A 27,566-nucleotide genomic window follows, 5' to 3' on the forward strand; every position below is an offset into this window, starting at 1 on the left:
AAGTTCACTCCCTTCTGTTAAGGACTTCATACCTCCAAAGGTTAGACTGTAGATTTGGCCAGGTTTGTGTGAGTCAATCCTGGGTGGATGTGTGTGCTGTTTTCAGTTTACAACCTTGTCTCTCATTGGCCTTTTGTGCAGGAGGTATGAGGCACGAATATTATTAGTGGTTTATTTGGCTAGCATCATGTATAATGGCATATGGAAATTCTACTTAGAGACATGGAGAGAAAACGTTTGCTGTTCTACTCGCAGATAACTCAGTGCTTTCGTTTTTATCTCTTTGTAGCTTTGAAGCTCAGCAAAGAAGGGAAATCCATTGAGAACAGTCTGTAAAGGTAAGTGTATTTATTACATGGCCTTGACAAACATTGCCTTTACAACATTGATTTTTCTTTTATTCAGAGATTTAAACACTCGGATTAAAGATATAGCTGACAGGACAACTTCCTTAACCACCTGCTTGTCCTCCCTCACAGGCAAAAGTGCTGAGCAATAGTTAGAAGGGAGAAGGAGGAAATAAAATGATGTGCTGAGGGTGGCCAAATGCAATTGTATGCTTGCTGACTTTTGCTTTCTTCTCAGCAGTTAAGACATTCCAGTGGCACTAAGTTTACTAAGATTAATGCTAGATGGAAAAAGAATGCACTTGTACCACTTCTGGTCAATAGTTAAGTAAAACCAGCTGGCCGAATAAAGCATTTAAGATAAAATGCAAAGTGGCATTTCAATTGGGTTGCATGAGATTTATCATGAAAGTCAGATGTGCTGTTGTGTAGAGGAGCTAGTTTTGTCGAAAGGAGAAAGCCAGCCAGTTTGGTGTAGCTAATTTCGTTCCCCCCGGTCACAGTGGACACTAACTGAGTTACAGGAAATGAACTTCCAAGTTCAAAGCAATGGAGAAAGTACCTACTCAGCCTCCTGTGAAACATTACAATCGAGTTGGTTTTTACATGGAAAAATGTAATTGTGTCCTCTTTCCTAGGTATATTTATAAGCATACTTCTGTACAGCATTATTCTTTGATTCATTGTTTAATTTCTGTTCTGCATGAAGTATTTTAATTTAAAGAATTCATTCTGGGGAATTATAGGGCTGCAGTTTCATCAAGAGTCTTTGGTGGCCAGGGTGAAATATGCCATAATTTTACATTTGTTTTCATCATCAATTATGTTTTTGACAATTACAGGTTTTTTCCTGTCATTTTTATTACAGCAATCATGACCATGACCACTTTAGTTCAAGTTGGAAAAGCCATTTTGATTTACCTTATACTTTAAGTTATTCCTAACTTTGTGACAAATCTACCTCTGGAGCTGATTTTTAAATGTTTATTTTGAGGGCAATTTTACAGGGAAATTGGAGAAAATCCCTTTTGAATAATCAAAACGTGAGCTATAAAAATACTCTTTTGAGGGTTGTTTGCTTTGGGATGACTAAACTCAAATGCATGACAGCTGGTTGGCTTGGGATTTTTCTGTCATGGTTGGCCATCTTAAGATATAGATGATTCTTATTTTCAGCCGTGTAACTTACATGTCTCTGGACCACTGAGCCACATCTTGGAAAAAAGCTGTATTTGATAGATTTTAGAAATAAATTCTCATAAATTGTTGAAGTTAGTGATGCTGTAGCAGCCTTCAGAACCTTGCGATCTTTAGCTACAGTTATGGTGCTCTCTTTCTTCCTGGAAAATGTTTTCACAATGGTATAGTTTTATTTCCTCTACTCTCAGTGAAAACGTTTGTTATTCTGCTATTCTGGAGTCAGGCATAGATTTAGTTCTGGTTTGACTTTCATGAGTTATTGGACCATGTGCAAATTATTCACCTGCTCTGTGTCTCAGTTTCTTAGTTTGTGAAATGGGCATAATAATACTATTTTACTCCTAAAGCAGTTGTGGAGATTAAATGAATTATTATGTGTTGAGGGCTTGGAACAGGTCCTGGTCCATGATAAGGACTCAAGAGCTATTAGCTGCTGCTGCTCTTGTGAATATTACTGTCATCATCATCATCATGTGCATCCTCATGAATTTATTCTTTAGGTGTTTTGAGGTGTCTGTTCTCTTTGGAAGTGTCAGGATAACGTTTTGAAAACTATCATGTTGTTACTAAAGAAGGGTGAATTCTGCTTTGGCTTTAGGAGTGGAGTGAAAAGATAACTTTTGGTTAATAAGACAAGTGAGGCCTCTGTAAGTAAACAGTTGAAGTTTTGTAGACATGAGGGTAATCACTGTCTTTGGCTGTGTGTGGGCAGCTACTAACTAATAGAGTCTTAAGAAGCTAGTGATCTCTTGCTACCTAGTTACATGTAGGCATTTTTGAAGAAAGCCTTGGTAAGTTTAGACGACTTCTTTGCTCCTCCCCCTTTTTGTTTCTGGATGTATTTGTTTTCTCCTTTTAACAACATTTTATTTTCTTTTGACATAATTATACTAATTGGAACTGTACGCAGAGACCTTACTCAGGGCCCTACATTCAGCCTCAGGATAGGTGCATGACCACAAGCTTGGGTAAATGGGTGCTTCCTCTCTGGAAGTTGAATCTTGAGCTAAAGGATTCTCCTTTCTCCCAGGGGGCATTCTGCCCTGACAGTACCTCCCATGAGACCACTGTAGCCATTCCCATTTCCTAGCTTCCACTTCTGTCTTGGTCATTGATGGTCTCCCACCCTTATTTTCCAGTCTTTCATGGATTTGCTGAGCCTCAAATTTCCTTCCTGTAATCCTTCTTACATTAGTCATTTGGTTTCTGTTGCTTGCAGTCACAGAACTAAGTGACAGAGTACTTTACACATTAGGGAGTTAAATTTGGAATAAATGGGGCATGATTATAAGTTTACAGTTAAAATACCAGTCACTACTTTCTTCCATCATGTATAAAAATCTGAACATTTTACAGTAGATTAGATAAGGTGAAGAGTTCTCAATTATTTCAAAAATGGGCTCTTTTGCTGGACTCTTCACTACTCTTGTATTTGGTAAAAATAAATCAGTTTTGGCTATTTATCAAGCTCTCAAAGGATATGTGTGTATGTGGGTGGAGAGTTGGAAGTGAGAAGCAAGGAGGTCATCCTTTCAGTTTCTGGGGCCCAGATCTCTTTGTGACATGGGGATTGTGAAGGGACCGTGATTTCCTTCTACTTATCCCAGCATCCCAGAACAAAACTCTTTAAATATCTTTTTCTACTTTCCTCTGAAATTTTATTCCTCTTTTGAACACTTCTCTTGCCCTGCTGAACACCTTCTTTTCAATGGTGTGTAAAATGTGATGGAAAACTCAATTACTTAGGTCTCTGACGTTACTTGTGATTCCCGAGAATGAAATGGACAAGTTTGCTCTATTTCCCCCTGAGTCCTGTTTGCTGACTACTCCTGTGTTCTGTGTGGTGCCTACTACAAATCTGGTTAATGATTTTTTTCACAGGAACATCAATTTTGCACTCCTACTGTGAATAAATAGCATGGCAGCATTGTGTAGTGGAAAGAACCTTAGCTGAAGTGTTAGAAAACATGCTTTCTAGTTTGGGCTCTGCCGCTTGCTAGCTTTATGACTTTGGGAAGAAACCCAACAGTTTTTTTTACAGTCTCAGTTTCCTTACCTGTAAAATAGGATAACCTTTATCCTATCTACTGAATAGGGCTTTTCTCAGGATAACAATATATGTGAAAGTGCTTAGGGAACTAAAGTGCTATGCAATATCCATGTATTATTTTTGTGATTATTATGGTATATATTTATTAAACATTGAAAATTCAAAGGCTTATTTTATGAGACTGAATAGGAAAGTGGGGGGGGGGGGCATAAAAAAGAAAAATAGAAACAAAACTCTGCATAGTGCTTGTGCTGGAATTCTGTCTGTGCCTCTAGCTCTCATTCCTCTGAAAGGCTCTGTGTCCCAGGAGGTTAACTTCTATTGTCAGCATTCCCCAGGCTCCCTTGCTCTCTGGTTTTCCACTGGAGTAGTCCGTGGAAGGCACGGGGTGAAAACCCGAGAATGCAAGGTTGAAATATTGTCCCCTGCCTTCCTTGGAGCACTGGCTGTTTTCCTCTAAGGAAGGCCACCAGGGTTCCTGCCTGCAGCTGCAGCTCTTTCCACCATTTGGTAACTGCTCCTTCTGTTTGCCCCTCTAAGTCTGGGGGAGAACAGTTTATTTTTGCTAACCGCCGGCTGCTGGTTGTCTCTTCCCAGGTTCCCTTTACCTTGCCCACACCCTTCATTAAATTCACCCCAGTTACCCCAGGTGAAGGTGCTGTCTTTACCCTGATGTAAACTTGATAGCACAGAGGAACTTCTTTGTATTTCTTTCTGCCACTCTCAATTCAATTCAACAAATGTCTTTCTAGGACTTACAGTATGCCAGGGACATAGTAAATGTTTACTTACTATGAACTGGACATTTTGCTGGTATACTTGGAGGGATTATATCAATCAGTTTTTTAAAAGCAAGTTTTGGTAAATTGAAAAACTATGTTATTCCTAGTATATAAAAATATCCAGGATTATGTTTATACACATGGTGAATTATCTTTTAAAATCCATTTTTATTTTTATCATAGCAACATGCCCACATCGTTTGGGTAAAACAGCACTAAAAAGCAAATATTGAAAAACCACACCCCCTCCTCTTCTAACTTCCCTAAATTGCAACTTTAACTCTGATACTTCTGGCATTTCTCTATCTGTTTTGAGTAACATGCTTTTACGTTTTTTTCCCTGATATTACAAGTTTAGCAGTAGCTCTTTGACACTTCCACTCCTTTGGTCACTACAGCCTCCTAAAATGATTATATTACAATTTTTTTTTGTTTAAATTGATATAATGTTTACATTGTTATGTTATTAGAGTTGGGAGTTGGTGATGGACAGGGAGGCCTGGCGTGCTGCAATTCATGGGGTCACAAAGAATCAGACATGACTGAGTGGCTGAACTGAACTGAACTGATGTCTTCTTAAACATATAACCTTTTGTCTTCTTTGGAATTAACATATGCTTTAAAAACATTGCTTACCTTATGAGGTAGGTAGTAATGGCATTTCTGCTTTATGGTTGTCGAAACTGAGGAAGTCTTAAGTATTTTGCCTAGAGTCACACAGCTATTAAGTGTTAGATTTGGAATTAGACTCCAGCTAGTCTGCCTACTCTGACCAACCTAGACAGCATATTAAAAATCAGAGACATTACTTTGCCAACAAAGGTCCATCTAGTCAAGGCTATGGTTTTTCCAGTGGTCATTTATGGATGTGAGAGTTGGACTGTGAAGAAAGCTGAGTGCCGAAGAATTGATGGTTTTGAACTGTGGTGTTGGAGAAGACTCCTGAGAGTCCCTTGGACTGCAAGGAGATCCAACCAGTCCATCCTAAAGGAGATCAGTCCTGAGTGTTCACTGGAAGGACTGATGCTGAAGCTGAAACTCCAGTACTTTGGCCACCTGATGCGAAGAGTTGACTCATTGGAGAAAACCCTGATGCTGGGAGGGATTGGGGGCAGGAGGAGAAGGGGACGACAGAGGATGAGATGGCTGGATGGCATCACCAACTCGATGGACATGGGTTTGGGTAGACTCTGTGAGTTGGTGATGGACAGGGAGGCCTGGTGTGCTGTGATTCATGGGGTCGCAAAGAGTTGGACACAACTAAGCGACTGAACTGAACTGAACTAACTGAGTCTGCCTACAAAGCCTGCTTTCCTAATCATGACATTATTTACAAACACTGTCAGGTCAGCTGTTATCCTAATGGCTACATTAAAAAATAAACAAGAAAACCCCCCCACCCCAAACCAATAAAATCAGACTTGAGTTCTATCTTCCAAGATTCAGAATCAGTAGTTCTGGGGAGGGGATCAAGAATCTGTATTTTTAAAATACAGATTCCATTTGATTGCCTTGATCAGGTTTTGAGAACTTCAGTTGTATAATCCTACCATTATCGTAATCACCTTCATTACCATCATGATCGTCAACATCACCATCCCCACCAGCATCACCACCACCTCCATCAGCAGCAACAAATGACAGTTTTGCACAGTGCTCTCAGGAGCTGAGTAGAAATTCTGTATCCAAAAAAGCAGCTTCTTTTTGACCTCTGAGGTGAGATCACACTGGTGGGTGATTCAGGTAACAGTTTATCCAGTCATTTTTAAGTTTGGCAAGTGCTCTGGGAGGAACTGTGCCCATAGAAGTGGACAGGGTAATTTTTTTCAGCTCAGCTGTTTGTTGCTTTATCTGTTATAATGGCCATGAGAATATTGTACCTGTACTTAACCCTGACCTTAAAGGGACTCCTTTTTTTTTTTTTTTTCCTGAGAGTTCCCAACGGTGACATCTGGAGAAATACAAAGCTCAAATAAAGGAGAATTTTTTATGTCTTTGTTCTGTTTGATTTCCATGCTCCCCATCTCCCTGATGCTTGTGGCATTTCTTGTTTATCTGGCAGGAGAGAAGCAGTAAAATTCTGCCTGGGGTTTTCTCATCCCTAGGTGTGAAATTATTTCAGAACTATAATAATAATACTTTGCATTTCTACAGTTCTTTTATTTGAAGATCTGAAAGTGTTAATAGAGCTTCCCAGCACCCTCTGAAGTAGGTAAGTATTATTAGAGAAGATTTTCTCCAAGAACATTTTCACTTCATATCCCATGTGTAACTTGAAAATGCTTTTGTGTTATTTGGGAATCTCAAACCATATAAAGTGCCTTGCATCTAGAGCACTTCTTTTCTCTATATTTAATTTTCATTAATTCCCGGCACACTGAGGGAAATATAGTCATTTCTCATGAGTGGGTGTGGCATTATTTAGAGAAAATTAAAATAATTCTTTTATTAAAATAAAAATAAAATCAAAATCAAATTAAAATTAAAATCCTTTTATTGCCTTGTATTTGGACATTTTGAAAATGTTCTGTAGTATTCATCAGCTATGGAACTGTCTATGTCACAGTTAATTTTCCTTTTTTAAGGTAGCAGGACTTGTAATACATTGAACTTGGCCTGATAGAATGGTGTCCTTTGAGAGCTCATGACATGTCAAGCCAGTTAAAAATACAAACCTAGTTTGCATTCTGAGTTAAAGGTTTAATTTTGAAAAATTGTTTTGAATGTTACATGCATGAATTTTAATCAGTAGTGTTTAGGGTTTCGGCTCACTTAGTGTCATTGATGCAGAAGTGCTGCATGTCTGCCCTTGCATAGAACAGTCGGGAAAAGCCCTTCTAATTCTTGTCCACACCGGGCACCCTGGGAAGCTCTTTCTGTGCAGTATCAGGTGACCCTGCTGTCAGTGCAAAGGCCACAGGCACAGGATCTTTCACTGTGTCTTCAGGGCTTCAGTATTTATTTTCCCAGCATCCTCTCACAATTCCCACTGAAAGGTCTTATCACTTCTCTAGACTTTCTGTTAGGAAACAGGGTACCAACCTTCACAACTTGAAGGAACTGGAAAAACCTCTAACCTCTCCTCAGTCTTGAGAAAGTCTGATTTTCTGGAAATAAGATCAAAGGAAACAGAACAGTTTAAATGAAATAGAACAATCGAAATTTGTCTTTATCCCTGTCTTTTCTGCTGGTATCTAGCACCATGAATTTAGGCTTTTGGGGAAAAAACAAACAAACAAACAAAAAACTAGTGAAGGTTGGAGTTTTAAAGGTTGGAGAATACTTCTAGTGCTTTCTGCTTTTGGACATGCCCCCAGTGCAGAATGCAAAGTCTGCCGAGGTTCTTGAGATGAGAAAGGGAAGGATATACACAGGAGGGATAACAAAATGCGCAAATTGATCTCTTTAAATTATGCTGCCCCAAATTTGCCACTGAGACAAGGTGATGCGTCAGCATTTGCGGAGTGCTTTATGACTCTCATGATGGAGAGTGTGTGTCGGAGGATCACGGGGTTAATACTTTCCCTGGCATCTCAGTTGTCTTCCTTTTGGGGAAAAGTTCACTTAAGACCCATCATCTAAAGATTTGGAGGGATATGGGCAGAATTATGAATCTCTAGACTATTTTCTCCAGAGGCATTTGCTCAAAGGAGGTCACATTAATTTGCTGCTAATTATATGAAGCTGGATTTATCGGTGAAGATGGTTTTGGCAGCAAATAATCAAAAAGTCTACTCAAAAGGGTTTAAACAATAAGGGAATTAAAAAAAAGAAGCTAACTACACTCTCCATGTCTACCTGCTGAGCCCCATGGATGTCATGATTGATGGAAAGGCATTACAGAACGCTGACTCTGAGTGTTTGGAATCCAACCTCAATCCACTTTTCCCTGGTGCCAAGCAACTGGGGACCCACCAGGGTTCCTTTGATGGTTGTCACTGTGCAGTAGAGGAAGGATTTCGAGCACTTGGCTATTGACAGATTGCTGAGCATTGTCAGTTATTTTGTGAACCTCTCTACTCAGTTACATTTGAACACAAAATAAAACCCATCAGAATAAAGAAAATGAATTTTCTCAAGGAGCTAAACATCCTGAGGGAGGCAGTTTCAGGTTTTGTTAATTCAGCAGCTCAACAATGTCCTTAAAGCCTTCATTTCATGCTTTATTTTTTTCCTCTGCTGTCTTCAGTGCACTGACTTGGTCCTCAGACTAGCTGCCCTCATGGTTCTAATATGGCTGCTTCATTCTGGGGAGCTATCCCCCATACAAGTAGCATCCACTGGTATAAGAGACTGTCTGTTCTTATAAAGGACTGTCTGTCCTTTTTAAATGCAAGGGCCCTTTTTGGTAACCGCTCCAGCGGGCTTCTCCTTGGGTTGCGTTTGGCTGACTGCAGCTTTACCTGCTTCTTCCGAAGTCAGACACTGGCACGTGGGATGGGATTACCTTGATTGCCTTAGATTGGTGCTTTCCAATCTAAGTTTGTTCATGTCATGGTACACATAGAAAATGATAACATTTGGTCAGAACATTAAGTAAACGGAATAGGCTGCTTACAGCTGGAGGTGACTGGGTGCGTGTAGGTGTGTGTGTTGAGGGTGTGGGTGGGGATTCTGGCTGACCTGACTCCTCCTGACTGGCTGCCCTAGGGACTAAAGGGGTGGATATCTGAGTAGCTATAACCCATTTTCTGGTTTCAACTAATCAGGATTTACTCCTGAGTGGGATAATCTCATTTTGCTTAGGCACTTGGCTTTGTGGAGATATGACACCCCAATAAATAAAATTGGGGTTTTACCTGTAAGGTAGAAGAGGGGATGCTGTTCAATAGACCCTCAGCTATGTCTGCTGTGTGTTTCCTGTCTTTGCATATATACCTAATGCCCTTCTTTATTGCCTTGTTGAGAAAGGACCAAATCTTCCAAATTTTAAGTGCTCAGGAATTATTTGTATATCAAATGAATGAATATGTACTTGTGTATGAGACTAAGCTATGCACTCAATGCCACTGACTTCCTGTGGTGTGCCAGGAATGTGCCTTATGAAGTGTAAGAAACATGGTCCCTGCTGATGAGTTTACACCCTAGGGAGGGAGACCAAGCATAACTATTAAACAAACAATGCATGCATTATTAAAAATTATGTTAAGTCCTATACAGGAAACAACAGAAGGCAAAACAGAGCAAACCTCCTCCTATGGTGTGATCTGGGAGGGCTTCTTTGAATTAATGACATTTTAGTTAAGACCTGAAAGAAGAATAAGGGGATGTATATGTATGTGTGTGTGTGTGTGTGTGTGACAATCAGTCATGCAGAATGGGAAAAGAGGGTTTATAGTTTTGATCCTTGTAACTATGTCTTAGGTGTCATTTGTTTTCAAGAAACAAAGAAAGAAAGTGAAGTTGCTTAGTATTGTCTGAGTCGTTGCGACCCCATGGACTGTAGCCTATCATGCTCCTCTGTCCATGGGATTTTCCAGGTAAGAATACTGGAGAGGGTTGCCTTTTCCTTCTCCAGGAGATCTTCCTGACCCAGGGATTGAACCAGGGTCTCCCACATTATAGGCAGATGCTTTACCATCTGAGTTACCAGGGAAGTTTCAAGAAACAAAGCAAACAGCAAAAAAACCCCAAAACAATGAAAGATAGGACCCTTGCTATAAAACCGCAGGACAACTTAATGATTTGAGGGCAGGCTGGACTGAGGGCTTCCTGAGGCAATGGACCAGGAAGTGCTTGACCCTCAAGAGTTAACAGGAGCAGGACAGATAAATGGATAAACATGTTTGCTCCATCTTGAGTCTCAGTGTCTCTATCCTAAAGCACAGTGACTGTCTGGGGAACTGCATAGCCTCTCTTCTCTGCTTCTCCCTGTGTACTGGCTGGTCCCCTGCATAGTCCTATCCACTCTGATTGCCCCTACAGCTCCCTCTGCCCCATTCAAGAGGGTGGTAGAGACTTGCTGGAGTTACAACATCCCAGTTCCTCTTTCCTGGGAGAGTATCTGAATGGTTTGCTGAGGTCAGATGCCCACCTTTGATGGAGTCCCCTCAGTTCTGGGCACAAGGTCACCTGACTGCCTACTTAGTTCTACTTTGTCCTATTCAGTGGGATTAGGAGAGATTTTCCGAGAAGGTGGAATATAGAGCAGGTGAATCGATTAACACTCCTGTTAAATGCTGCTTTTTAGGTTCTCCAATTATAATACCACTGGTAGACTCCTGATGATGTAAATAACTTAGTTACTAGCTGAGTAATATACCTGAGCGCTGATGCCTACTGCAGAGTACTGCATACAGCACATACTTAAGAAGTAGTGGGCTGGTCAAAATTTCATTCAAGTTTTCATGTAATATGGAAAACCTGAGAACTTTTTGGCCAACCCAATAGTTCAGTTCAGTTCAATTCAGTCGCTCAGTCATGTCTGACTCTTTGCAACCCCATGGACCACAGGTGCCAGGCCTCCCTGTTCATCACCAACTCCTGGAGTTTACCCAAACTCAATGTCCATTGAGTCAGTGATGCCACCAAACCATTTCATGCTCTGTCGTCCCCTTCTCCTCCTGCCTTCAATCTTTTCCAGCATCAGGGTCTTTTCAAATGAGTCAGCTCTTCGCATCAGGTGGCCAAAGTATTGGAGTTTCAGCTTCAGCATCATTCCTTCCAATGAACACCCAGGACTAATCTCCTTTAGGATGGACTGGTTGGATCTCCTTGCAGTCCAAGGGACTCTCAAGAGTCTTCAATACCACAGTTCAAAAGAATCAATTCTTCGGCGCTCAGCTTTCTTTATAGTCCAACTCTCACATCCATAAATGACCACTGGAAAAACCATAGCCTTGACTAGACGGACCTTTGTTGACAAAGTAATGTCTCTGCTTTTTAATATGCTGTCTACGTTGGTCATAACTTTCTTTACAAGGAGTAAGTGTCTTTTAATCTCATGGCTGCAGTCACCATCTGCAGTGATTTTGGAGCCCAAAAAATAAAGTCTGACACTGTTTCACCTGTTTCCCCATCTATTTCCCATGAAGTGATGGGACTGGATATCATGATCTTAAGTTTTCTGAATGTTGAGCTTTAAGCCAACATTTTCACTCTCCTCTTTCACTTTCATCAAGAGGCTTTTTAGTTCCTCTTCGCTTTCTGCCATAAGGGTGGGGTTGCCTGCATATCTGAGGTTATTGATATTTCTCCTAGCAATCTCGGTTCCAGCTGGTGCTTCATCCAGTCCAGCATTTATCATGATGTACTCTGCATATAAGTTAAATAAGCAGGGTGACAATAGACAGCCTTGACGTACTCCTTTCCCTATTTGGAACCAGTCTGTTGTTCTATGTCCAGTTCTAACTGTAGCTTCTTGACCTGCATACAGATTTCTCAAGAGGCAGGCCAGGTGGTCTGGTATTCCTATCTCTTGAAGAATTTTCCACAGTTTATTATCATCCACACAGTCAAAGGCTTTGGCATAGTCAATACAGCAGAAACATATTTTTCTGGAACTCTTGCTTTTTCTATGATCCAGTGGATGTTGGCAATTTGATCTCTGGTTCCTCTGCCTTTTCTAAAGCCAGCTTGAACATCTGGAAGTTCATGGTTCACATACTGCTGAAGCCTGGCTTGGAGAATTTTGAGCATTACTGTACTGGCGTGTGAGATGAGTGCAATTGTGTGGTAGTTTGAGCATTCTTTGGCATTGCCTTTCTTTGGGATTGGAATGAAAACTGACCTTTTCTAGCCCTGTGGCCACTGCTGAGTTTTCCAAATGTGCTGGCATATTGAGTGCAGCATTTTCACAGCATCATCTTCCAGGATTTGAAATAGCTCAACTGGAATTCCGTCACCTCCACTAGCTTTGTTCGTAGTGATGCTTTCTAAGGCCCACTTGACTTCGCATTCCAGGATGTCTGGCTCTAGGTGAGTGATCACACCATCGTGATTACCTGGGTTGTGAAGATCTTTTTTGTACAGTTCTTCTGTGTATTCTTGCCACCTCTTTTTAATATCTTCTGCTTCAGTTAGGTCCATACCATTTCTGTCCTTTTCGAGCCCATCTTTGAATGAAATGTTCCCTTGGTATCTCTAATTTTCTTAAGGAGATCTCTAGTCTTTCCCAGTCTATTGTTTCCCTTCATTTGCACTGATCACTGAGGAAGGCTTTCTTATGTCTCCTTGCTATTCTTTGGAACTCTGTATTCACATGGTAACCCGATAGTTAGCAGTAGTGATAATATATATGAGAGCTTTTTCTCAATGGTGTAAGCCAATTATATTATTTTAATGAGAATGCTTCTTTGTTTTGTGAATAAAAAACACTTTTTAGAATGCCAATCTGTATCTTACCCCCCTCCCCAGTTTTATTTAAAAATAATTGACAACAGATAAGTTTAAGGCATAAAGCAGGATGGTTTGATGTACATATATTTTGAAATGATTATCACAATAGGTTCAGTAACACATATCTTCTCAATAAAAAGAAAAAATTCTCCTTGTGATGAGAACTTTAAGATTTACTTTCTTAATTTTCCTGTGTATTGTACAGCAGTGTTATCTGTGTTCCTCATGTTGTACGTTGTATCTCTAGTACTAACTTATAACTGGAAGTTTGTACCTTTGACCATCATCCTCCAATTCCTCCTCTCCCCTAATCCGTCACCCCTAATAGTCACAAGTCCGGTCCCTATTTCTATGAGTTTTATTTTTTTTAAGATTGCACATATAAGTGAAATCATACAGCATTTTTATTTCTCTCTCTGACTTATTTCATTAGCAATAATGCCTTCAAGGTCTATCCATGGTGTTGCAAATGGTAGGATTTTCTATTTTTTTATGACTGAATAATATTTTATTGTATAAATATACCATATATCCATGGGTGGGCACTTAAATTGTTACCATGTCTTGGGTATTATAAATAATGCTGGTATGAAAATGAGGGTGAAGATATATTTTCAAGTTAGTATTTTTGTTTCCTTTGGATATATTTCTAAAAGTAATATTCCTGCATCATAGTAGGTCAATTTTAATTTTTTTTCAGGCTTCTTCATACTGTTTTGTATAATGGTTATACCAATTTCAAATCCAACCAATAGTACCCAAGTATACCCTTTTTTTCTACATGCATGTCAGCATGTATTATTGTTCATCTTTTTGACAATGTCCATGCTAACATGTGTGAGGTGATGTCTTGTGGTTTTAATTTGCATTTTCCTAATGACTAGTAATGGCACCCCACTCCAGTACTCTTGCCTGGAAAATCCCATGGACGGAGGAGCCTGGTAAGCTGCAGTCCATGGGGTCGCGAAGAGTCAGACACCTCTGAGCGATTTCACTTTCACTTTTCACTTTCATGCATTGGAGAAGGAAATGGCAACCCACTCCACTGTTCTTGCCTGGAGAATCCCAGGGACAGGGGAGCCTGGTGGGCTGCCGTCTATGGGGTCGCACAGAGTTGGACACGACTAAAGCAACTTAGCAGCAGCAGCGATGACTAGTAATGCCATACATCTTTTCAAGTACCCATTGGCCTTTGGTATATCTTCTTTGGAGAAATATCTGTTCAGTTCCTTTGCCCATTTTTTAATTGGTTTGTTTGACTTTTTGCAATTGAATTATATGAACTCTTTTATATATTTTGAATATTAAACCTAAGCAGATATATGGTTTGTGAATAGTTTTTCCCATTCAGTAGGTTGTCTTTCCTTTTCTTGATGGTTTCTTTTGCTGTGCAGAAATATTTTTGTTTGATGTATTCTTACTTGCTTATTTTTTATTTTGTTGCTTATACGTTAGGTTTCATATCTAAAAAAATCATTAATACAACCCGTGTCAAGGAGTTTTGTTCTTATATTTTCTTCTAGCTGTTTCATTATTTCAGGTTTTATATCTAAGTCTTAAGTCCATTTTGAGTTGACTTTTGTGGATTGTATAAGATATGGGTTCAGTTTCATTCTTATACATGTGCATTATCCTGGCAGCATTTATTGAAGAGACTGTCTTTTCCATTGAATATTTTTGGCTCCCTTGTCAAATATCAATATTAGTTTTCCATATATGCTTGGATTTATTTCTGGGCTCTCAATTCTTCTCCATTGGTCTACTTTTATGGCCAATACCATAAAAACAACTGTTTTAATAACTTTAGCTATATAGTATAGCTTGAAATCAGGAAGAAATTTGCTGTGTGGCAGCAATTATTTACATAGCGTTTACATTGTATTAGGTATTTTACATAATCTAGAATTGATTTAAAGTATCAATACATGGGAAGATGTGTGTAGGTAATATGCAAATACTATGCCATTTTATTAACCCATTTTACACTGGGTTATTTTTATTTATGCCAAAGAATTGATGCTTTTGGACTGTGATGTTGGAGAAGATTCTTGAGAGTTCCTTGTACTGCAAGGAGATCCAACCAGTCCATCCTGAAGGAAATCAGTCTTGAATATTCATTGGAAGGACTGATGTTGAAGCTGAAACTCCAATACTTTGGCTACCTGATGTGAAGAACTGACTCATTTGAAAAGACCCTGATGCTGGGAAAGATTGAAGGCAGGGGGATAAGGGGACGACAGAGGATGAGATGGTTGGATGGCATCACTGACTCATGGACATGAGTTTGGGTAAACTCTGGGAGTTGGTGATGGATGGGGAGGCCTGGCATGCTGCAGTCCATGGGGTCGCAAAGAGAGTTGGACACGACTGAGCGACTGAACTGAAGCCATTTTATATAAGGAACTTCAGTGTCCTTGGATTTTAATATCCTTGCAAGTGTCCTGAACACAATTCCTTGTGGATACTGAGGGACAGCTGTATAACTATCTCTGTTTTGTTTTGCTTTTTTATAGTTAACAGTTTCTTGAAATGTTTTTTCTGTTTTTTTCCCCCCACTCTTAGTCTATGCATGTTTTAAAGGCTAAAGTGAGCCTCTTGAAAACATCATATTGTTAGATCTTGTTTTTTTATCCATTCAGCCATTCTGTGTCTTTTAACTGGAGAATTTAATTCACTTATGTTTAAAGTAATTGTTGATAAGTAAGGACATATTTGCCTGGGGTAACAGGCAAATTAGGCCTTGGAATACGGAATGAAGCAGGGCAAAGGCTAATAGAGTTTTGCCAAGAGAATGCACTGGTCATAGCAAAGCCCCTCTTCCAACAACACAAGAGAAAACTCTACACATGGACATCACCAAATGGTCAACACCGAAATCAGACTGATTATATTCTTTGTAGCCAAAGATGGAGAAGCTCTATACAGTCAACAAAAAGAAGACCAGGAGCTGACTGTGGCTCAGATCATGAACTCCTTCTTGCCAAATTCAGACTTAAATTGAAGAAAGTAGGGAAAATCACTAGACCATTCAGGTATGACCTAAATCAAATCATTATGATTATACAGTGGAAGTAGAAGATTTAAGGGCCTAGATCTGATAGACAGAGTGCCTGATGAACTATGGATGGAGGTTCGTGACATTGTACAGGAGACAGGGATCAAGACCATCTCCATGGAAAAGAAATGCAAAAAAGCAAAATGGCTGTCTGACGAGGCCTTACAAATAGCTGTGAAAAGAAGAGAAGCGAAAAGCAAAGGAGAAAAGGAAAGATACAAGCATCTGAATGCAGAGTTCCAAAGAATAGCAAGGAGACATAAGAAAGCCTTCCTCAGTGATCAATGCAAAGAAATAGAGGAAAACAACAGAATGGGAAAGCCTAGAGATCTCTTCAAGAAAATTAGAGATACCAAGGGAACATTTCATCCAAAGATGGGCTCAATAAAGGACAGAAATGGTATGGACCTAACAGAAGCAGAAGATATTAAGAAGAGGTGGCAGGAATACACAGAACTGTACAAAAAAGATCTTCATGACCTAGATAATCATGATGGTGTGATCACTCACCTAGAGCCAGACATCTTGGAATGTGAAGTCAGGTGGGCCTTAGAAAGCATCACTACGAACAAAGCTAGTGGAGGTGATGGAATTCCAGTTGAGCTATTTCAAATCCTGGAAGATGATGCTGTGAAAATGCTGCACTCAATATGCCAGCACATTTGGAAAACTCAACAGTGGCCACAGGACTGGAAAAGGTCAGTTTTCATTCCAATCCCAAAGAAAGGCAATGCCAAAGAATGCTCAAACTACCACACAGTTGCACTTATCTCACACTCTAGTAAAATAATGCTCAAAATTCTCCAAGCCAGGCTTTAGCAGTATGTGAACCATGAACTTCCAGATGTTCAAGCTGGTTTTAGAAAAGGCAGAGGAACCAGAGATCAAATTGCCAACATCCACTGGATCATAGAAAAAGCAAGAGAGTTCCAGAAAATCATCTATTTCTGCTTTATTGACATGCCAAAGCCTTTGACTGTGTGGATAACAATAAACTGTGGAGAATTCTTCAAGAGATGGGAATACCAGACCTCTTGAGAAATCTGTATGCAGGTCAGGAAACAATAGTTAGAACTGGACATGGAACAACAGACTGGTTCCAAATAGGGAAAGGAATACGTCAAGGCTGTCTATTGTCACCCTGCTTATTTAACTTATATGCAGAGTACATCATGAGAAACGTGGGGCTCGAAGAAGCGCAAGCTGGAATCAGGATTGCCAGGAGAAATATCAATAACCTCAGATATGCAGATGACACCCACCCTTATGGCAGAAAGCGAAGAGGAACTAAAAAGCCTGTTGATGAAAGTGAAAGAGGAGAGTGAAAAAGTTGGCTTAAAGCTCAACAGTCAGAAAACTAAGATCATGGCATCTGGTCCCATCAGTTCATGGGAAATAGATGGGTAAACAGTAACAGACTTTACTTTTTTGGGCTCCCAAATCACTGCAGATGGTGATTGCAGCCATGAGATTAAAAGATGCTACTCCTTGGAAGGAAAGTTATGACCAACCTAGATAGCATATTGAAAAGTGGAGACATTACTTTGCCAACAAAGGGCCATCTAGTTAAGGCTATGGTTTTTTCAGTGGTCATGTATGGATGTGAGAGTTGGACTGTGAAGAAAGCTGAGCACTGAAGAATTGATGCTTTTGAACTGTGGTGTTGGAGAAGACTCTTGAGAGTCCCTTGGACTGTAAGGAGATCTAACCAGTCCATTCTAAAGGAAATCTGTCCTGGGTTTTCATTGGAAGGACTGATGCTAAAGCTGAAACTCCAATACTTTGGCCACCTCATGTGAAGAGTTGACTCATTAGAAAAGACCCTGATGCTGGGAGAGATTGAGGGCAGGAGGAGAAGGGGACGACAGAGGATGAGATGGCTGGATGGCATCACTGACTCGATGGACATGAGTTTGAGTGAACTCCAGGAGTTGGTGATGGACAGGGAGGCCGGGCATGCTGCGATTCATGGGGTCGCAAAGAGTTGGATACGACTGCGTGACTGAATTGAAGGCCCTATTGCCATTTTGTTCATTGTTTTCTGGTTGGTTTGTAGATTCATTTTTCCTTCTTTGTTATTCTGATTTTTTTTTAATCTTTAATGTCTTTTGATATCAGTATGTTTTAAGTTCTTTATTGTGTTCCTTTTTGTGATTATTATAGGATTTTCCCTTGTGACTACCTTGAGGCTTAGATAAAATATCTTAAACTTATAGCACCCTATTTTAAACTGATAACATTTTAACCTGAGTAGAATTCATAAACTTTACACTTTTACTTCTCTTCCCCTTCACATTTTGTATACTAACTAATAACAGCATATTATGCTTTTGGTTATTTTTACTGCCTTAAAGAAAAACTTTTAAATTAAGGTTTTTAAATGAATTATGCACCACTATCACTTACAGAATCTGTGACTGTATACTTATCATCACCAGTGAGATTCATACTACCTTTTTTTGTTTTTATTATGTTAATTAGCATTCTTTTACTTGCACTCAATGAATTCCATTTAGCATTTCTTGTAAGGCAGGTTTAGTTGTAATGAACTTTTATTTGTTAGGAAGTGTTTATCTCTCCTTTGTGAAGGACAGCTTCACTGGACATAGAATTCCTGGTTGACAATTATTTTCTTTCAATATTTTGATTTTGTGATCCCATTTTTTTTGTTGTCTAAAAATTTCTGTTGATAAATCTGCCCATAATCTTTTGAAAGTTCCTTTGTATGTAACTTCTCTCTTTTATCTTGCAATTTTTAAATTATTCTGTTGGTATTATATTTATTTGGTTTTCTTGATCCTTAATTCTTTATGTCAGTATCTGCTTATTTGAGTAATCAGACTCCTTTTCTGGACTTTACAGGCTTGCTTTGGCACAGACGGTTTTTCACCAGTCAGCTCCATTTGGGTTTCTGAGTATGTCTGCAAGTGATGTCCTTGGGCAGTTGGGACCTACTGTTATGATCTGTTTTGGGGCAGGGCAACTGTTTGACCTCTGAGGATGGGAATGGGGATGAGCTGAGAACAACTGGTTGAGAACAGTTGGATAGGACTGCTGGCTTAGTTTCTTACCCAAGTGAGGCTATCTGCTTGTCTCCACTGTTGCCTGGATTCACTGGTCAGGCTTACTAGATTGATGGTTGGCACAACTATTGAATAGATGTGCCCTAATTTACAAGGCTGTGAATTAGCTTCCTTGCTCTGGAGGGTAGCAGGATAGGACCCAGTGCCTATACAGCTTATTGTTTGGGGATCTGAATCAGTCCAGAGTGTGAAATATAGCCTTGGTCAGATTAAGCCCCCAGTTTTGCTCTGCAGATGGAGGGGTGCCATGGGCTGTGCTAACACCAGTATTCGTGGGGCTACGAATGGGCTCTGCATCTTCCTGTGTGCTCTGGGTAGATTCCCTGATTGGAGAGGCTAATGGCCATGTTCAGCAAGGAGCAGAGCTATGAATCAGAGTTCCTGCCTGGGTGCAGTGGGGGAAGCAGCTCTAAAGCTGCTAGAGCTCTTTGTTATGTTAATTTGAGCTAACTTGCACCCCACGTTCTCTGACTGAACAGGGCCACTGGCTTTGCTCTGCAAACTATTGGCTCTACCTACCTCTTGGCTCAAGTGCTACTGGGCTACATAACTTCCAAGAGTTACCTCTAGCTCTTCTGATCAGATTTAGCAGAATACCATGTTCCAAAGTGGCCAAAATCCCTTGCCTGGTTTGAAGCAGGAGGGGATCATTCCAGGCTTCTCTCAGTTTCCTAAACCAGCTCTTTGGCTGGAAGGGGCAGTGAGCTACCTGTAACCTTGGCTGTGAGTTAACCCTCCTGCTTGTCCATAGCATGGTAATTCTTTGTGCCTGGTACTAGCTGTTTCTGAGGTCAGTCATCTCTGCTTGCATGCCTCTTGGCTTGAGCACAGCTGGGCTGCTCAGCTTGCAGTTTTCTCCAGACCTTCTGGTCAGATGAGACCAGAAGATGCTCTCCACAGTGGATGGGGCTGTGATTCAGTTCTTTGTCTGGGTGTGGGCAAACTGGGCTTTAGGGCTAGTAGAATTCCTCATTTGAAGATCAACAGATCTGTACTCTGTGGGAGTTCCCTGATCAGGGTGTGCTCTCTGCTTGGTTCTGCACATGGGCAGAGCCTCTGGATTTACTACTTGGGCATTGCAGGTATGAACTCGGTCTGCCAAGATCTCTGTGCTGGTTGTTACAAGCCCCTCTTCCATCTCTATCACAGTCAGGTTCCCACTGACTGAGCCCCGAAGATTCCCCTGCAGTCTCCATGGTGTGAGGTTGAGTAGGAGCTCTTGTAAAGTGATCCACAATGCTTAGGATGCTGGTTGTACCCACTGTGTTCACCTTCCTACTGGAGGAACTGGAAACTCAGGAGAGACCTCTCCATGTGATGCTCTGCTGGCCTAGGGGAGGGGCAATGTGGTCAACGTGTAGCTACTTCTCTTACCTTCTAATGCAATCTCTGTTGGTCTCTGTGGTACATGGAGTATGCTTCAGCCTCATCCCCGTCAAGTTTTAGGATTCTCTGAGTGGTGTCTTATTCTTGAATAGTTGTTAGTTGTTCTTTTTAAAATGTTTTATTGGAGGATAATTGCTTTGCAATGTTGTGTTGGTTTCTGCCATGCAACAACATGAATGCGTACACAGGTCCATCCCCTCTTATGCCTCCCTCCCACCTCCACCCTGTCCCACCCTCTGCTTTACCAGCAAAGCAATGTCATGAACAACCTATGTTGCCATCTTGGTGATGTCACCCTCACTAGTCTATTAATATGTCTTTAAATCACTTTATAGTTACTTTATTCATATTATAAAGTAATACATTTACATTTTAGAATATTTGGGAAAACATATCAGCAAAACAGAAGAAAATAGAAACTTCTTATAACCCTTCTGCTTGGAGGTGGACACCTGTGGTATTTGTGAATATTTCTTTCCAATCAGTTCTCCATGTAGATACATCTTTTAGAAAAACCATACATACTGCTTTTTCCACTTAATATTGTATTGTGAACGATAAAAATTTTTCTACCACATCATCCTTAAGGACTGCACTGTATTCCCGCATGTTGATAGAGCATATAGAAGTGGATGTACAGGGCTTCTCTGGTGGCTCAGTGGTAAAGAATCCACCTGCCAATGCAGGAGACACCAGTTCATTCCCAGATCTGGGAAGATCCCACATGGTGCAAAGCAACTAAGCCTGTGCACCACAACTATTGAGCCTGTGCTCCAGGGCCCAGGAACCTCAACTACTGAGCCTGCAGCCCTAGAGCCTCTGCTCTGAAAAAAGAGAAGGCACGTCAATGAGAAGCCATGCACTGCATCTAGAAAGTAGCTCCTGCTCGGTGCAACTAGAGAAAAGCCCAAGCAGCAACGAAGTCCCAGCCCAGCCAAAATAAATAAATAAATACATTGTTTTTAAAGAAGAAGTGGATATACAGATTTGGAAAGCCCATCTGCTGCTGGATGCAGTCTTTAGGCTGGGCTGGATTGGAATGCCAACCCCAAGGTTGTGTAGCAGGGCAGATACTGCAAGGTGATTGTTGAAGCTGATCAGAAATTAAGTTTGTGTGATAATGATCACTCCTTTTCCCCAGGCCACCACTTTCCTGAGGATGATTTGCGTGAAGCTCATTTGCTGTTTTGCAGGGAAGAGAGCTCAGCTTGAGCATCCTTTTTAAGGAAAATAATCAGCATTCCCCCTCAGGGTTCCAGGAAGCTTCTCTGCCACTCAGGTCAGGGCAGCCCCTGCAGACTGGAACTTGCTCCTCCTGATAAAGCAAATGCAAGCATGCCAAATTACTTTGCTCCGGCTTAGCCCTACTCCAGAATGAATCCACAAATGCTACAGAAGGATAGCTTGTGAACATGTGCTACACAGAACTCTGAAAGCGTCCTGCCTACTTAATCCTTTTCCTACTTCAGGGAAAGAAAAAAGTCTGTGTATACTTGAACCGAGAATTGAGGGATCACAAAAATGAAGATTGGATGCTGTGCTTGGAATCACCAGTTGTGTTTTCTCATTTCCCCTTGAGCCACGGGTTGATTTTTCAGTATAGCTGCGTCAGTGGGGAAATGTGCTGCTCTTTCTAGAGTTCTTAGATTCACTCCCAAGTATGTGACTCTGTCTAAATGCCTTTTGAGGAAATGCAAGTTCCCCTTTAAACACAGAGTGTTCGTTATGGTGGATTCTGAGGACGAGAGGTCATCTCTTCAGGTCATTATTCCCTCCCCAATACATCCCTCCCCCCACCCCCCCACACAAAGACTCTTGATTCAGATGATCACAGATGGTGAAGGGCACTTCTGTCCTTTGTGTTCTTGGAAAGAATCTTCCAGACAGGTATCTGCAGTTGCCATAGGTGTGCATTAGCTCAGAGGTTCAAGAATGTGCCCTGGCACTTAGATTGCATATTGATCTTTCTGGTTTGAGATGATTCCCCTGCAAAACAGTTCATGTATTTTTCCATGCCAATACTTGCTTGCAGACACCCACGGAAGCTGTTCTGGCAAGCTGTCTAACCGTGAAGCACCTTAGATTTTTGATCCCACTCTGCTAGCTGTGGGTGTCCGCACCCGGGAGCTCTGGAGGTCTTTAGCAGGTCGCTTCAGTCTCTCTCCATCTCCAAGAAGTGAATGTGATTCTCCTGCCTGTGTCTTATTTAATGTGTGTCTGTATCTTCCAGCTGTCTTGGACTGGGGTTCTTCAGGGCCATTCGGTTTGACACCAAAGGCACTACTTGTGTATAGTCAGTCATAATGAATAACTGTAAACGTGGTAAGATGCCTACCCAATGGGGGTGTTAGCCGAGAGGTGTGTGAATCTGCTTGGAGGGGCAACAGCTGAAATGTCAGAGTAGTTTACCATCTCCTGGGTAGAGGCATTGGGAGAGTGTTTTTTGTCTGAAAAATACTACAGGCGTTAGATCCTAAACCTCCCCTTCTGTGGCTGCAGTTGCTCATGCCTCTGATTTTAAATGAGGGAAATTCTATGAGTATTAGACGGGTAGGAGATTCAGAGCAAGAAAGAGCTAAAAAATGCAGGGGCCTTCAAAATGGGAATAAATTGTGGTCATCATCAACCCAGGACATATTGGTTAAGATGCATTCATGGGGACTTCTTTGGAGGTCCAGTGGCTAAGACGCCATGCTTCCAACAGGGGTCCAGGTTCAGTCCCTGGGTCACGGAACTAGATCCCACATGCTGCAACTCAGAGTTTGCATGCCACAACTAAGGCCCAAAGCAGCCAAACAGATAAATAATTTGTAAGACAGGTGTATTCATGAAGAACTCTTGGCATATGATTTGGTGCCCATCATACCAATAAGACTGCTACCCTGTTTCATTCTCCATATAAACATTAAAAACACTGATGCTGGCAAACAGGGAAGATATTAATGCTAGGACAGTAAATGAAAGCATATGGGTATTACATTGTAACAACATGGAATCATCACACCATTGATATTGATATTTACATTGATATTTATCATGGTATTGTGATATAGTCCGAAAATGTAGTCAGCATATTTAAGCTTATAATATACTCCAGGCAATGTGGAGGTCACTTTTCTTGAATTCTCTTATTTAATCTTTACTGTAATTCATGGGGCAGATACTATTCTTCAGAATTTAATGGGTGAAGAAGGAATGGAAGATCAGAGAAGTTAAGTAACTTGACCAAAATTGTACAACTTGTGAAAAGGAGGCACTTTATTTAAAAAAAAAAAAAAATTATTTTTTACTTTTTGGCCACACTGTGCAGCAGGTGGGATCTTAGTTCCTCAAAAAGGGATCGAGCCTGTGTCCCCTGCAGTGTAAACCGGAAGTCCTAACCATTGGACCATCAGGGAAGCCCCAAAAGGACTTTAAAAGAGAGAAACTGCAGTATATCTTTGTCCAGTTAGGGTAAGGGAAGGAGAACTTGTCTTTTTTCTGAAAAGGCATACTGATGGATTTCATGCTCTTTTCTTGGTAACTTTGGACAAAGCTGAGATAATTTGGTGACAGGTCTTAGGCAGTGTTCTTTTCTGCAAAGCTGGTCTATAGTCATGCATTCTTTTATTCACTCATTATGATTGATTCATTCAGATTCATGCCCTTTATTTTTCTGTAGATTGACATCTACTTTAATGAGAGTTAGGTGTTAAAAGTAACAGAAAAATAATCAGAGAATTGAGAATTTGATTGGAGAGGAGGCTATCCAGGCAGAGCAAGAATATACGGCCCTTTGTGGTGAATGTGGCAAAAGCAGCAGAATTCAGGAGCTTGCTCTTGGAGTTATTGGGGTGACCTCTAGCTAATGTGTCTTCTCCTATTGGGAACCCCTGTTAGTATTCCAGAAATTTGGTTTTAGCACAGGGATGGGCATTTGTTCTGCATTGTCAGCCACAATGAAGAAACCTATTAACAGCATGCGATTTCTTTGTGATGGGTGATTTGAGAGCTCAGACTTGTATGTCTAAAAGAGATGGTGCATAGAAGTGGAGGAAGGACCTTCATATCAAATACTACAGCAGACTTCCTTTATGACACATTCAGGGACAGCCCCAGAAATAAATACTTATGGAATGGGAAACAGCCTGCTCGTTTGTCCCTTTACTTCTCATAGCTTGTGGCATTCACCCCACTCTTCCCCCATCAGCCAACCTTCACCCATTCTCCTTTGAATTCTCAGCGCCCTTCCTACCTCTTTTTGGTGGTCTGTCTTCCGTTAATCAGAAGCAAGATAGAGGGGTGTTGACAACACTGATATCACTCGTTTACTCTTTAGTGCGAATTTAGACCAATTTATTACAGTATTTCATGTGATACATGAGATGATTTTACATAGTATGTGAGTGGACACATTTTTGATTAGTTGCATTACTTTTTCTTAGGTTTTCTTCCATTTATGGCGAGTGATATTGACTAAACACAAGTGATGCTGGATGTTTACAGTGGCGATATGAAGCTATCTTTCAAAAAAATGAGCTTGGCAAAATCAAATTGATTAAAAGAAAAATATTGTATTAATGACAGAATATTGGTTCACAGGTCATGTAAGCATCACAAAAGGAGTATGTGAATGACTGAAGTTTTAGAACAGGTTCCCTGGCTGTATTTGCATTTCAGACTTTAACTCATAGGAAGAGAGCTGCATTGATCAGGGTGGAGAGAACACCCCGGAAGTCTCACTTCTAGGTGGCCACTTGGTTCATGCTGCTGCTAAGTCACTTCAGTCGTGTCCAACTCTGTGCGACCCCCAAAACGGCAGCCCACCAGGCTCCCCTGTCCCTGGGATTCTCCAGGCAAGAACAGTGGAGTGGGTTGCCATTTCCTTCTCCAATGCATGAAAGTGAAAAGTGAAAGTGAAGTCGCTCAGTTGTGTCCGACCCTCAGCGACCCCACGGACTGCAGCCTTCGAGGCTCCTCCGTCCATGGGATTATCCAGACAAGTGTGCTGGAGTGGGGTGCCACTGCCTTCTCCGTGCTTCATACTACAGGATTATAATTCACCTGTGTTACAGATCACTTGTGTCACTGCAGGCTTTTCTCTTAATGATTACATTTCAGAGAAAGTGATTCCTTCTCTGTAGCATTCATTTTGGTGTAGCTATGAGGCTTGTAGTCACAAGATTCTTCATTAAATGCTCATGTGTGCATGGACCAATGCTGGTTTGAATATACAAAATAGACATGGTATCTAAAGCAGCAGAATGAATAGTAGAAACCATCTAACCATAAAATTATAGAATAGAAATAGAATGTTTATTTCATATACCCAAAGTAGTACCTGAGTTTATTCCTGAACTTTTTTTCTGAATGACAGGAAAAATTGCCCAAACAGAGATTTTTCTCTGAAATAACAACTAAGCCATGATAGAGAACAAATGACTAATTTGTAATGGACCCAATATGGTGGGATTCAGGGGCTTGCTAGCATTAGACTACTTGGTAGGGTTTTTGGTGTTTGAGTGGGTCTGTCTTAAGGCAGAGCTGAGAGTGGGGAACTCGGGAATAAGAGCAACCTTAAATGGTGGAATTATCATGAAAAAGTCCACAGACAATAAATGCTGGAGATGGTGTGGAGAAAAGGGAACCCCTTACACTGTTGGTGGAAAAGTAAATTAGTGCAGCCACTATGGAGAACAGTATAGAGGTTCCTTAGAATACTAAAAATAGAGTTACCATATGATCCAACAGTTCCACTCCTGGGCATATATCCAGAAAAGACCAAAACTCTAATTCAAAAAAATACATGCACCCCCATATTCATAAGCAGCACTATTTATATTAGCGAAAATATGGCTAAGTTGCTTCACTTAGTATGATAATCTCTAGGTTCATCCATCTTGCTGCAAATGGCATTTATTTAATTCTTTTTGATTGCTGAGTAATGTGTGTGTGTGTGTGTGTGTGTGTGTGTGTGTGTGTAGATAACCTAAATGTACATCGACAGATAAATGGATAAGAAGACATGGTGTGTGTCACACACACACACACACACACACACACACACACACAGTGAAATATTACTTGGCTATCAAAAAGAAGGAAATAATGCCATTTACAGCAGCATGGATGGACCTAGAGATGATCATACTAAGTGAAGCAGCTTAGAGAAAGACAAATATCATATGATATCACTTATATGTGGAATCTTAAAAAATGATACAAATGAACTTATTTACAAAACAGACATAGACTCACAAACATAGAAAACGAATTTGTGATTACCAAAAGAATAGGAAATGGGGGATAAATTATGAATTTTGTATTAGCATATACATACTACTATATATAAAATAGATAAACAAGGGCCTACTGTATAGCACAGGGAACAATATTCAATATCTTGTAATAACTTATAATGGAAAAGAATTTGAAAAAGAATATATATGTGTGTGTACATATTTACACATATATATGCATATATATATCCTGAATCACTTTGTTGTATACCTGAAGCTAGTAGAGCATTATAAATCAACTATACTTCAGTTTTTTTTTTTTTTTAATGAAAAAAATAGTGGAATTAAATGAAACTTGCTGATGCTCTGCACAGGACTGGTCAGGTGAAATTGTGGGCTCCTTTCGGCCCTGTGATTCTAAATTTTCCAGTCCCACTAGATATTTATTTGATCGGGTCTTCCTGGAAGCATCAGAAAGATTGCTCATTCCTGAAGGTCTGTTTTAACATTTTTTCCTAATCTAGGGGAGAGGTTATTACTACAAAAAGTAATTCTTTACTCTTTTTGTAGAGATAAACATTGACATTTCCACAGTATGTATTTGTTTATTTATTTGTTAAAAGATTCCTGATAGTTGATGAGCAAGAGACAGAAAGAAAAAAAAGGAAAGGTAGATAGAGTTATTATTATCGACATTCTTAGTCATTACTTGGTTGGGGTTTTATAAAGTTTGGGGGCCAAATCCTTTCTGTTGGCAAAGAACGATTAATTACTTTCAGATAATTTAGGCAGCTGTGTCACCAAAAGGTGTTTGGTAGAGCTAAGAATATTACTTTAACTTAGTATTGTTCACTTATATTTGAGTAAGGGATGTTTGAGTAAGGGAAAATAATCCATATTACTGAAAAATTGTGGAAATAAACTTACTTGAAACGCATATATCTTATAAAAATAGTACACGGATAACTTAAGGAAATAAACTTACTTAAAACGCATATATCTTATAAAAATAGTACACGGATAACTTAAAAAAACTTAAGCCTAAAATGGTAACTCATTACCCTTCACTTGGCATCAAGCCTGGTGAATGGACTCATGCAGTATCAGT

The 27,566-nt window shown here is 40.3% G+C and overlaps 1 protein-coding gene across 4 annotated transcripts in view; it reads left to right on the top strand.

The window, feature by feature from the left end:
* FHIT (fragile histidine triad diadenosine triphosphatase) overlaps nt 1-27,566 on the top strand; it is a 1,527,031-nt gene that overhangs the window by 41,244 nt on the left and 1,458,221 nt on the right. For all 4 annotated transcript variants that reach the window (XM_070777132.1, XM_070777130.1, XM_070777129.1 and 1 more), the window contains exon 2: nt 290-338. The gene's annotated coding sequence lies outside the window, so the exon portion shown is untranslated. The remainder of the gene's footprint in view (nt 1-289; nt 339-27,566) is intronic.

This window comes from Bos indicus, chromosome 22 (genome assembly GCF_029378745.1).
Source record: "Bos indicus isolate NIAB-ARS_2022 breed Sahiwal x Tharparkar chromosome 22, NIAB-ARS_B.indTharparkar_mat_pri_1.0, whole genome shotgun sequence".
NCBI lineage: Eukaryota > Metazoa > Chordata > Mammalia > Artiodactyla > Bovidae > Bos > Bos indicus.